A 14,438-nucleotide genomic window follows, 5' to 3' on the forward strand; every position below is an offset into this window, starting at 1 on the left:
TGTAATTTTTCCTACGTCACTAAAAGACACTGGAATCAATTACAAATTTACTTCTAGCTACAACTAACAATTTTTCATAACCAAACAATCTCAATTAATTTAATTATGTTCCATTGATTCCGCGAGTCTCGCAATGATTAAAATTCTTTGTTGCAGAGTATTGACGTGTATCATCAATAATTACTATTTATGTGACACTTAAATAATATTCGCAGAAGGTCCAAAAAGCTACTAGAGAAAGGAACATTTGGGTTCGGAGTCAATCATGACGATAATCGATTCTCGAGCATCGTAATCCCTCATGAGATTACGGGCACTAAAGCCAAGTGTCCAGTTTCAATTTTAATCATTGTTTAATGCGAATTGACTTAGTCGATTATACGCGTTGTCTGTTTGCGACAGCTCGCAACCATACGCTGCTGTGAACAATATAGCTTAGGTATGGTAATTCGAAGTAGCATCCCCGTGAGCACCATATGCCAACGACATGGAATTAATTATCGCCATGGACACCCTTCTGTACTTCCCCCTTGTTTCATTCATCCCTATCACCCCGGTGACAGGACCATACACTATTTCTGCGTTTCATTCGCGACTTTATACTGATGCAATTCTATTCCGGTGACTAAATATTGGTCTGGTTCCGCCAATGTTATGCCTTTACGCAGTTCAAAATGGCGGTTCGATGACCATTTCTTTACTATCACCGAGGCCTCCGTGCTTTCCGTTTTTAAAGCGTATATTTGCGGTTTTTCCGTAAATTTTATTAATTAATTTCTGTAATTTTCAACATTTATCGCATTCATGGACACCTTTCTCTAACCCATGCACCAGATTCTCTTAATCTATTGAAGTGAGTTTGAACTTTTTTTGCAAAGATCAAATTGCAGCAAATTAATCTATTATAAGTTATAACTTTCCAAACTTCGATTTAAGCCCTTAAGGGTTCAGAAATACCCTCAGAAATTAATTTTGTAAACAGTAACATTACGAAATTCAGTCATGCTCTATTCAATGTAGATTTCAAATTTTTCTGCAAACCTAAATCAGGCTACCCTAAGACACAATCTTCCAGCTTTAATTTGAGTTATCAAAAGTTAGAAAATTTTCAAGAAAAAGCTTTTTTAAATTCTTTTCATAACGAAAACGTTTGTTTAGATTTAAAAGAACGAAATTCTATACTATCAATCTTCGATTATTCTTTCTACCATTTAACTGCCATGTTAAGATCACTAGTGACCCTAACATTGCACTTCCATTTATTTTCGTAGTGTAACTTCAATTTTTTACGGTTTTATAATTATATTCATCAGTCTTTTTTGTGAAAATCATTATATGAATTAAAAATTACGCAGAAAAAATAATCCTATATCATATTATAATATTGAAAACAATGAAGTGCCTTTCCAGGACACAACCATTACCGAATAAAATCAAATATGGTGGAATTTGCAATGCCGACCGGATTTGATGTTAGCCGAGGTTTGCGAGCCGTATCCTGGCTAACAATCAGTGAAATTGATCACTGTACGTCCAATAATGGACTAAGTTGGTTACACAGGGACTATGCAGCCTGTTTTGATGTTACATATATCCAGTTCCTTCCTCTCAACCAGCACACCGCGTGGCCCCATTACCATTTATGGTGCAGCATAAGCCACTGCGTCTAAACGTCGCACGCAACTCGAGGCAACAGTCTTCGGCATTAGGTAGGAACATTTGACTGCGCGTCACGGATACGTTCCGTTTACATTAACGACATTTCTACCACGGCGAAATTAATTGAGATCGCGAGGAAACACCACGGTTACTCTCCCGAGAACAACCCGGGCTAACGAACGGTAATCTGCAAGAGTAAACAAGAGTTGTATCCACCACTCCTGTAGAATATTGTTGTTTCGCCACAGATAACTCTGAATACTGATTTTAGTTCGGCCACCCCTATCAGCCTGAAATTGCATTCTCACTAGTTATATTATCCTCAGAATTTGTTTTTCAGCTATCTACTCTAGCTGCGGCGAAGATTATTCTCGGCTTGCACAAACGCTGTGCAAATAACTTTCACCATTTTTGCTATGAACCGTTGCGGTATTTCTCAAAGAAATAAAGTTTAGTTTCCTCAAATTTAGTAAAGTAGAATACAGCAGTCTGAAACCGGTGTTACAGTAGAATAAATGAATTTATACTATTTTTAATATGTCGAATTAAGTATGACATTCTTATATCTTGATGAGAAGCTAGGATTTTTATCCATATAAATCTTATCTATATAAGGAAAATATTACATATCTATATATGTTAATATTATTGTTTGCACTACTACCTTTCAGTCTGTGGTAGATTGTTCCTGGTAAAACGTTGTTTATAAAAATTAAACAAACGACTTCAATGTGTCAGTTTCTTTCCGTACAGATAATATTCCAAACCGAACAACTAAAACAATTTACCGCTATTGCGGACGGTGAGTCGATATATGCCGGAAACGAAGAGATGCAATAACAATCGGGGTTGTAGAATTAATTCGTTCTAACAGGCAATACATATTAGTTATTTATTATTCCTCGCTCTTTTATGCAATGAATATGCGCAAACATTCGAAATACTCATTTCGTTAACGAGTCGAGTGTGTAAAATGGTAATGTAACACCCCGAAAAACATCACCCCGACGATGTAAAAAAAAAGGTTGCGAGGAGTTGTACAGTTGACTATTTCATAGCTAGGCGAAAGAAAATTGCGTCGTAACTGTGCAGCGCGTAGGCTGCGAACAAGGCCGTTTTTGAATGGATTGTCAAAGGGCATTGTCGAACGTTGCCGGTGTTTTTGCAACGGAATTTTTGCATGAAAGCAGCCATAGTATCGTAATGCTGGTGGCGCGTACTCGAATTACCGTAATAATTCATTGTTATTGGAACCCTTACAACGGCCCCCAACATGCAGTCATGCAATCATGTGGTACACTCGCAAAGATCAATTGTGCTTGCCTTTGAACCCCCTCCATTTGTTGCCCGGACATCCCCTAAATTCGTGCACGAGCGTCGACTTATTGGTGTGGAGTACAATATAGGGGCTTGCGCGATATTAATGGAAAAAGTTTCTAGGACAATACGCAATCGAAACGCGACGCACTCGTGCGCCCAGCTTCCACGGTGCCCTTTAATGGACCCAAAAGCTCAGATTATACACGGCGAACAGAACTTTCGAACTCCGCGACATAATTATAATAAACTTTCGACCAGGGGGTGGAGGGAGAGGGATTGGTTATCAAAGGTTCATTTCACGTACCGCGTTTCGTCTGTGAAGAGCTTCATAAACAAATCATAATTCTGTGATACTAATTTGTCGATCGTTCATAGAAAATTATTTATTATTGCGGAATCTTGTGAAAGTGTTCAGCTTGATTACGGACCATTGCCAACTAAATTAAACTCGTGTGAAACCAGTCGACTGTATAAACATATTTGGGTTTCCTTGATTAAAACTTCGACAAACTTACTACGAAAACTTCACTACTACGGAATCTAATTATTCTGTAATTAAAACTCGGAAAAAATTAATCGATTTAACCAAACAATTAATTCGATTCACAAATAGTAGAGGCAATACTAACAATCAACATCTCAAAATTGCTCGTTTATTTCTTTCGGCTCTTAGACGCGCAGAGCAATGGAAAAATACACATTTCTGCCTTAATACTCAAAGACTCCGATTATTTTCCAAAAGATGCACAATAACGCTTTGTAGCAAGATAAACAAATACGCAAAAAATTATCTATATTCATTTAAAACAACTAAGTTGACATCCGTAACTCGGAAAGATCATACATAAAAAAATAGTTTACGTGCATCTAGTAGCTGATTTAAAACGCGGTTTAAAAAGCTGCTTAAAACCATGTATTATTAAATAATTTTGTACATTCAACCATTTACAAGATATTTGCTTAGATATTTATGGAAAGGCAATCTGTATATGTAACAAATTGACTGTGGATTTTTATGCAAAATAAAAATTATCTTCACTAATTGTAAGATGCAAGAATCGCATGTGCAGTTATTTCTATTCTTAATCATTTTAATGAGTTGACAGTGATATAATAACACTGTCATATTCTTCAAATGTCTTTGCTGACTATCATTTGAACCATTCATTTGTTTCATAAATGCATAATCTATTAGCCTAGTAATGAAACAAAAATATTAATATTAATAAGAAGGTACACGATAAGTGTGTGGTTTTATTAAATGTAAATCAATTTCTTCGAAATTTCAAAGAATCTTTGAAATTTTCATTTACGGTGACAAGAATAAACGTCAGGAGTGTAGATTCACTACGTTCGTAATATTCAAATCACATAATTGGAGTTATGTCCAATAGGTATCGGAATCCGAATTGTTTTTCTAAAAATCCAGAATTCCCGATAAAAATGATGTTTCCATGAAAAGTGAAAACGATGCAAAGTTATAATTTGATTTAAAAGATACAGAAGAGTTTTCCGGATACATCAGTATACAATTTATTAATTGTTTTTGGTCCTAAATAGCTATAAATTAATGTCAAAATTTAAAGAAGTGCCAACGTGCGTGGTTTCTCCTCAATATTTTTGTATTTTTACGTAGAATTCTTCGTCTAGCACGGGAATTCTACCTAGGATCGGATTCTGTAGACATTTCTGAAGAAGAAACTGCTCGGTAAAAGTGTCGGAACGTTTTACATTTCGAGCAGGCTGAGAAAATATTCATCGGCAACGCGTGCACGACGTTTTGCCACCATGTACTCAGCTGCTCGTTTCTCTTGGCTCGGCATGGCCGAAGCTATGCGTAATCAACACCGACAGAGGGATGCAATGGGGCACTTATTTTGTGTAAATAATATTTGAATTTTTCTTAGTACATTAGTGTTCTGTTTTTTTTCATATATTTCTCTAGATACTAATCTAGACGTACTTCGCGTCGTACGTGATACCAGAGTATGTATTTACAGTGCGTAAAAACGTATTCGGATCTAGTATTGGGTTGGAGAATAAGTTCGTAGCGTTTTTTTATTTTCTCATATTTTACAACGATTTGTTGCTGTTTGACAAAGTGCGTCATATTTATTCGATAGAGCTGTCTCTGCTTTACGAAACTGTGTTAATTATTTTTTTTAGTCATTTAATTTTTTATTATTTTTAAGGCTGCAGCGATACATGTTCGGTGACCGAAATAACAATTCGAGCCGTACACTTGCAGATGCCAAGGTTTTGGCGAAAAAAATATTCCATGACGTTTGCTAGCAAGGAAAATACCTTATTCCTTTATTAAATTTTTTATTACTTTCACGTGTACTGCAGAACTAGCCGATGAATGTCGCCGGCCGCGTGCCGCTACCCGGCCAAGCAGACCAGGGGGATACCTTTCTCCCCCGCCAAAACTGAACACAGGGTTAGAGAATGTCACCACCCGCAAGTCGCAAAAGATCATACCTTTTTGGGAAATAATCAATAAATAACCAAAAAACGAAAGATCTCCAGCTATTTTGCGGACTATACTGACTACATATACTGTTCTCTTATTTTACAACGATTTATTGCTATTTGACAAAGTGTGTGAGCTGTTTCTGCTCTACAAAACGAATATCTTTTTCGCCAAAATCTTGGTATCTGCAAGCGTACGGCTCGAATTGTTATTTCGTTTGCCGAACATGTACCGCTACAGCTTCAAAAATTATAAAAAATTGAATGACTACAAAAAAAAGTTAGCACAGTTTTGTAAAGCAAAGACAGCTCTATCGAATAAATATGACGCACTTTGTCAAACAGCAACAAATCGTTGAAAATTAAGAGAAAATAAAAAAACGCTACGAATTTATTCCCCAACCCAATATGTGATATTTAAAACTCATTTCATTAATAAGTCATCTTTGTGATAATACATATACAAGATTTATATGTCATTTCACAAAAATTAGAAACAGAGACTGATTTCCTTTGTTTACCGAAATGTTACCATTTTTTCATTTTTATTTTAATTTAAATTCTCAACAAAGTCCATGGATAAAAATCCGCAGTGTTGCCATAATTTAATACTGTCAATAACAAAAATAAAATTGTCATTTCGTTCACGAATATTATAATGCGGTAAAAAGCGTTATAATTTCTTAAAAAATCTCAACATACCCTATGGATAAGACTCTATAGCGCAGTCATAATTTAACAATGTAAATAACAAAAATAAAATTATCATTTTTTCCACGAATTATATTGCGGTAAAAAACGTTATAATTTCTTCTAGCAAAATAATTGTTACAAGAACTAGAAAGTGACTGTACAAAAAGATATTTTGATATCAATAATGTATATTTACATCATCGAGTTGAAATGCATTAAAATGAACAGTAAATTCTGTATTGTTCAAACCAATTATTACATTGTATTACTCTTATTATAGAACGTTCATTTATCGAAAAATATCGTTCTCTATTTTTCATCGGTAGCGATTAACAAATTGCACGCGTGGCAATAAGATAAATCAAAGAATAACGATGTTAGTTAGCTTTAATTAGACGAATATGATGGACCAGTGAATTGAGTAAGTATCCGGTTGTGTCTGATGAAACAGAGATAATTATCTTGGCCGATAACGAGGTACATGACCTTCCCAGTAACAATGTACATCAAAAGGGTATATGGTTCAACTTGAATAATGGCGGTGAGCGCTATTTCCTGTATGGTTCTAATGTTTCACAGATGATGTAACTGCTAATGATAAGGGCATGCACTCAGGCATTAATCAGATTTATAAACAGTAATGATTCTTTTATGATTTTATACTTTGAATAATCATTTAGTTCGCAATTTCAATATATTTATTCAGATTATCAAAGCAAATTCTGTCACTTTAGGTCAATAACTCTTCATTATTATGAACATTTATCTTGATGAATTCTGATGGAAGTAACTTATATCTTTCACGAGATAACGCAAAAATACAGGCTGTAATATTACTGTATTTTCCTCCATAAGCTCCACGTATCGAGGCTCTCAGGCAACAAACTGCTGTTCATAACGTTTTTATTATTATTGTCCTCTATCATAATTTTTACCGTGTCAATAAAAGAAGTTCATGAATTTCAGTATGCTCGCTCGTAAAAATCAGCACAACAACCTGCTGTCATTTAATATCGAAATACTTCGTGATACGCTACACATATTTCTAAGGTGATTTATTCACTTATTCATTTATATTATTATTTCTATAGCATTCCACTTTTTTATAGAAAAATAATCTCTAAAAATTTTCGAATAAATAGAGATTATTACAGAAATGTATTCACAATGTTTTCAAACGTATACACTGTAATGAAATAAGAATTACATCACAGTTTATTAATATTTCTGCTGCAAAAGACAAAAAAGAAACTAACTCTTAACCTCGTAGTCAGCTATTTTAGAATTATAGGAAGTTTTGAATTTAAAACCCTTCAATTCTATCTTTTTCGAGTTCTTTATGTATAAAGTTTTGTTGAAAATGTCTTCAGATACTCCAGTGGATGGTTGATGACTTTTCCATTTTTCTTTCCAATATTGTACGAATTCCTGGCATAGTTTGTGTAATATTGGAAGAGGGATTTTGAGAGCGTTAGATATCGGTAACTGTTTCATTCGTTGCTCTGATTGCTCCTTTATTTTCAGGAATGCCGTGCAGGGACCCATTCTAGGATAATTGTCTTCTCGTTTTCAATAATTGTATGATTAGATTCTGCTACGTCTAATACAATGTTGTCTGTTTTAGCTTTGTTGTCACAAATAGAATCGCGTGTTAGTCCATACATATGGCTATGGTAACGTAGTATATTTTGAAATGTTTCCAAGGTGCTTCTTTTTGGATTTATTAGTGGATCCTTGTGTTCTGTGTTCTAGTACTCATCTTAATCTCTGGCAAACAAGTTTCTCATTAGTTTGCATATGATGTTTGTTAAAGCGATGGAGCTAACTTGCCAATATAGTAAAGACTTTTTTCCAGTTTTGGGTTAGGTATAATCGTGGCTTTGCTTACGTAAGTAAATTTTACCAAAAAGTGGGAGGTTGGAAATGAAATTTCATCTAGGCTAGGAGCTGATTTTTTGCAATTTTTCAGAGCGTGTTTCAATTCTTTGAGCTGAATTTCATTGTTCAATTCAGGAAATTGACATGGAGTGTTAGGGTCACTGTGCTTGCCGTCGGTAGCAGTTGTTTGTCCTACTGTGCGAACAATAGAGTTTTTATCGTAGTTGTCATCGTTCGAATTTTTTTTTAAATTAATGCCTAGAAGACATGTGATTTCTTCTCGATTTGCAGCTAACGATTAGTTTGGTCGAGATATGGTCACTGTGATGATATTTTGAAATTGGAATCAAAGATTAAAATTTTTTAATCCATACTTTATAAACCGATGTCGCAATTGGACATATTTACGTATGTACTGAAATCTTATCACCGATGATGAGGATAGTAGTCTTCAGTGATATCGAAAGCGGCAAAAATTGGTAATTTCGCGATGTAACATAATCAAAATCTGCAAGCAACTTTATGTTTGGTGATACGACCGACTTGCCGTCTAACGAACGCGACAGGGGATCGCCTTTCCGCGTATATCAAAATCTCCGAGTATGACTATTCATAAAGTGGCGCCGCGAAATTTCGTGCAACTCAATCCTACATGCAGGTCCACGTGTACACGTGACACGGTTTACCTGTGTCGCCGCGGTTCGTACACGTGAGTACGCGAAAACGTATGCACGCACGAACTCGCGCACCTTTACGTTCCTACATGTATAAATGCAGTCAAGTTGGTCCTCGAGAGTTCATTAGAAGCGGCGACCAACCGACCCCCTCCTCTTAAATCGGCAACTCACTTCACCGCCGCGTCGCCAGGTAGGCACTACTCCGCCGTTCACCGTTTTCTCCTGGATTTTTAAATAAGGAAAATTATTTAATTTGCTCGCGCATAAAGGATCGCCGCAAACACGAAAATCCATGCGGTGTAAATATTTCCCCTTTTTCGTAGTTACTTTGAGTCTCGAGCACCTAGTAGTTCGACTTTGAACTTCCTTTAAAGCTTAGAAAATATATAGGGTATCCCAAAAGTCACTTGGAATCTGGAAATGATGAGTTTACGATATCATTTAAAGAAACTTTTCCTTTTACAAAAATTTTCTCCGAGGCATCGTTTACGAGTTATTAACGTAAAATAGTGGCCAATGAGAGGCGAGCACGGCTGACGCGAGGTGGCCGAATCATTTGGCGGAAATGGGGCTTTAGGTGCTTGTTGGCTCGCGTCAAGTCGAGCTCCCCTCTCATTGGTCACTATTTTTCGTTAATAACTCGTTAAGGATGCCACGGAAAACATTTTTCTAAAGAAAAATGGTATCTTTGATTTCCGGATTGTATATCCTCTTATATCCTCTTTCTTATAGAAAGAGGGAAGTCATAGCTTGCAGAAGATGACTAAAAAGATAAAGGAATGACATTAATATAATGATGAGTGATTTCCAAGCCTGGCTGCTTCAAGTTGGTTCAACGAAACCATGTCAAAGAAATGCACAATTGAAAATGTGAATTGGTCAGCAGAGCATTGCACACGAAAGACAATATAATGTTATGGTAACCATATATTACAAGAAAAGTAATACAGTAAGTTGAGGAAAGCGTAAACATTAAAAAATGTATTAATTAACTTTAACGAAAGTTTAATCTTAACATTCATCCTTGTATAGAGCTTAATAAATCATGTAGAAATGTTAATTAATTGTCGGAAGCTAAAAAATCAAATAACAATATTGAAACTATAAAAACTCTTTTCGCGTGAATTGTTTCGTTCTTATGCGATTAAGTTAATCAGATTTCGATATAAACGAATGGAAATACCCAATGCCTAGAACACGCACGTGTTCATGTGCTCTGATGCATGTTTATGGTCGCACATGTGCGTAGAGGGCAGTCCTTATGTACCGAAGCGAAGACACATGATCGTGGGGATGGCGTCGGACAACTCGACGACCTACATACCGCATACCCTTAATTACGAGGACCAGAATAGGGAACCCTCATCCCTTGTCGATTTTGTCACCGAGCCATTGAAAGTTAATTTTCTTCCTCGTAAGCGGTCAGTCGACTGCGAATATGCCAACGAAAGCAATTATCCCGGTAAATGGTCGCGGAGGGTTTACCACGGTCCTCCACGTGTGGTCGGCATTTTCAGTTCGTTGCCGAATAATATTTTCTGAAACTCAAACTGATGGAAACTGCAATTTCTACGTTACAATCCTCTGCATCAGAAACTTAACTTTGAATTGCATAGTAATCAGAATATTTCCTATGTACGTACAAAGACGTGGTGTTGAATAAGGTGTGCCAAACAGTATGCGTAATAATAACAAATAATACAAACAAAAGAAAGTAACAATGACGATATAACAACGATAAAGTATTTCAACAATAAATACATTTGGACTATGATCGGAAATTGTATTTTACTGTTATTATTTATTTCAAAATAATTCACTGAAATAATTGAATTTCATTGAAATCATTATTTGAAATCATTTAATTCCAAAATGTTTTTAGTAAATTTTGTACTGGCGCGTCTGATCGGGAACTTATTGAATTGGATTGTATAATTTAAGGTTACACATCCAAATATTCAGACTAAATTAATACTAACAAATATTATGCAATGTAATAATGAAAATTAATATTCGGAATTACTTTGCAGAATTATTTTAATGAAGTCATCGCGTGATCTCGTTACGGAGCGAATTATTTCCACAAAATTTCTTAAAATTATGACTAGAAAATTATATGTAAATTGATTTATATGATTTATATGATTCAGAAATAAATAGCGTAAGTATGTGATATTATTCTGATCAGCGAGGAAGAAGGTATACATATAATCAGGAAAATCATTTTATGGCTTTTAACAATTCTTCGAAGTAGCAGATTCAATTAACTCTGGTTGACAATTTTATTAGTAAGATTTGCATTTCATAAATTCTATTATCCCTGATTTATAAGCGAAGTAATAATCGATCGGAGTAATTGATGAGTCTTAAAACGTAAAAGTTCGTCATTTACACAGGAATATCGATTGTTCCCTACCGAAACTAGAGCATTCGGTAAAGCACTAACTGATCAACGGATAATTGCAGAAAACGGCCTTCCGCGTAATTAAATTCATTCACTCTTTATAAAGTTACTGAACTTCGTAGGAAATTCTGTTCCATTAGGGTACATGTTATATACCTCGACAATTTTCGAACGATTTTACAATTTCGTCCATTCCGTCGGGGAATCAAATTAGCCGTCCGAGAAAATTTTAACCTTCCGAAGAGATATTGTTGACGCGAGGGATCGACGTTATTATTTATTTCACGTCTTTTCTTTAAAATTGAAAGATAAATTAAGTTTCGAAAGTAGGAAGAGCCCGTCGAACTTGATTTTCTCTGTCATCTGGAGCAATTCCCCCCTTTGCGAGTAATAATGTTGTTACTATAATGAGAACATACAAATCCATTGAATACTTTTCACTTTAATTTTATATGTTAACCATTTTTAGTACCAGCCGAAAATGTACTACCTAAGCGAAAAATACTAATCGAATTTGACATGATTTGTTTAGGTTTGAGCAATAAGTGATAATAATTTTGTAATATCTAATAATTATAAAATTCACAAGCTAACACACTAAGGAATAGAAGTTCAATTTATTAAAAGTATTAAGTCAATAAACCTTTCTCGAATGTAACTGCACAGCCATGGTGCAACTCTGTTAGGAACAATAAATTAAAATAAAATTAGATATGTGAATAATGGAATGAACATTGGAACTCAAGGATTGGATTGCAGGTTTTAAAGTGGCACCTGATAGGTTTCATCAAGATGTTAACAGTAGCACCATGAAATTTAGTATTTCATAAATTCAAGAATTCGCATACGATCCGGTCACGTGCCGTTGTTACCGGGGATACAATGAATTCCGTGTTCCGCAGTAGTTCGGAATGGTAAGTTTCTAAGTTCGAGGATGGATACCACTGTCCCGATTTACTTGGTGAAGAGGCCGCCTCTAAACTATGAACTTGGAGCCGATTACATAGGCTACTCGTTACTACGAGACATTTACTTAGACCTCGGAATTCGTCGGATTATTCCCAAGAGGTTGCGACAGAAACCTAAATTTACTTTTATAGCCGCGCTATCCGTACGTTGGATCTCCTGATCCCGAGTCGCCACGATTCGGAAGACGTAACAGTGATACCCATTAACATTCGGACACTTTTTAAACCGCAATAATTTTCTTATAACTGAAATAAATAATTCGAATTTTTTTAGATGATAGATCGAACATAACGCATTCGAAACACATTCAGAAATCGCGAACATCATATCGGTGCAGTGTTGCATTAATAAAGTGTGGATAGAAGCAAGCAAGCGTCTTCAACACTACGGCATTGTACCAAACGCGTATACATAATTTTGGTCCTTCGAGCCGGATCAAAGGAACAATTTCAACCAATTTCTATACAGTTTTCTACATGCATAACGATTATAAAATTAAAACATGAGAGTTTTTTATTTTCTTTTGTTATTCTAAAGAATAGTAAAATTTCTAAAAGTCATTCTAGTTATAGTCTAGTATACTGATCTAGCTCTAAAAAAGTTATTGCGTTTTGAAAGATGTCCGAACATTAACAGGAGTCACTGTATGTCCAATTGTGAAACCACGGAAATTCGAATTTCAAAAAATTTGCACGGTGCAGAAAATTGAATGTCGGCTTTCCAAAAACCTGAGATCACGTACTATAGCCTTTATGCTATAGGTTTTTATGCTATATAAACCAAAATACTCAACAGAAAAACATCCTTCGTTCAACGACAAGTCTTTTATATGCAAAAAGGTCTGCGAAAATTTCGCCGAAATCGATACAGTATTTTCGAGATATCCTGGCCACCGATATTGAAACACGCAGTTGCGAGAAAAAAGCGTTTAAAGTGTCGACTTCTGTTTACTCTTAAATGTTTATTTTTTACTCGCATAGAGTCATCAATTCCAGGCACATATTTGCCGCTGACGAGGAAACATTCTACCCTCGTGCGTTGTTTCTTGCGCACGGCGGACGGCTGTCACTTTATTGCAAGAAGCTTACTTCAGTCGAAACAAATTACTTCGGGCAAAGACCCTGGAAAGTCCCCGATGGCATGCACACGTAGTTGATGACCTCGAGTAATAAAATAATAACTATAGAGAACCAGGTCATCAACAACACCTGGTTGCGTCCGTTCGAGAGCCACCCAAATGTGCCTTACCACCTAGGATAACTCCGTCTAGGGGCCATTTTCTAACCCCACGAAATTCGTAGTGGACAGTGGTCACCTCGTCAAGATAGTTTATATTCGTCTATACCGTAAACTTCAAGAGTTCTTAAAATTAACACTTAAACAAGTAACATTTGATTAATTACACAACTACATATATCTCCATCAAATTTTATTCAACTGCAATAACGCTTCCAGAGAAGATTCTCGAAATATGATACTTTTAGAAACAATGAAAATCTAAAAATCGAGTTTTTAACACCGTATTACGTAATTTATTAACAATTTTCTCAAATTTACGATCTTAGCTGTAAGGCATTTTCTAGACGAAGTATCAGTCATTTCATTTTTCTGTGAACATGAAAAGGTTCATTTGTTTTTGTATTACTATCTAATAAATATAGATAAATTTACAATAAACACCTATTAAATCCTTTTTTTCTAAATCATTCCTAAATTGTTTTACGCGACGAAGCATGTTTTGGCTTTAACGTATATTGTTAAGGAACAAAATGTTTCTAGACGAGAAGAATGCACAATCTAATAATAAATATGGATATTCTGTCGATGAAATCGATAAAATAAAGTATTACTTTTGACTTTGCAGACAACATCCAACATCAGGGAATATTCTGTTTCAAATGATTGTTGTAATAATTGTGAATCTATGCAGTTTAGTATAAAAACGTAATTCCAATAATTTTCAATGAAGCTTTTAAACGATCCAAATAAAACATTCTGCTGAATAGCGAAACCTACGCAAAATATTGCAGATACAAATAAGCTAGTTTAGAAAGAAAATAATGGGACGAAAGCTATGGTCCTTGACGAAATATATCATCATAATAGGGATTCTGGCAACTCGATGCTGGGAACGATATTACGGAAAAATTCATAGCACTTTCGAAAGTAGCGTTCTTTCGTTCCGTGCGCGGCTCTGTGCGCGGTGCGGGCTGGCGCTTTATCTTTCAATGATATGCTTTAAAACTCTTTTGTTCTGAATGAACGAATGTGCGCAGTTGTTCATAGAAGAGGCTAGAATTTGGCTGCCGTTCCACGCCTGCTGAAGAGCCAAAGAGGACGAGATTAATTTCATTGGTCATTTTGAA

Source organism: Augochlora pura, chromosome 4 (assembly GCF_028453695.1).
Source record: "Augochlora pura isolate Apur16 chromosome 4, APUR_v2.2.1, whole genome shotgun sequence".
NCBI classification, from domain to species: domain Eukaryota; kingdom Metazoa; phylum Arthropoda; class Insecta; order Hymenoptera; family Halictidae; genus Augochlora; species Augochlora pura.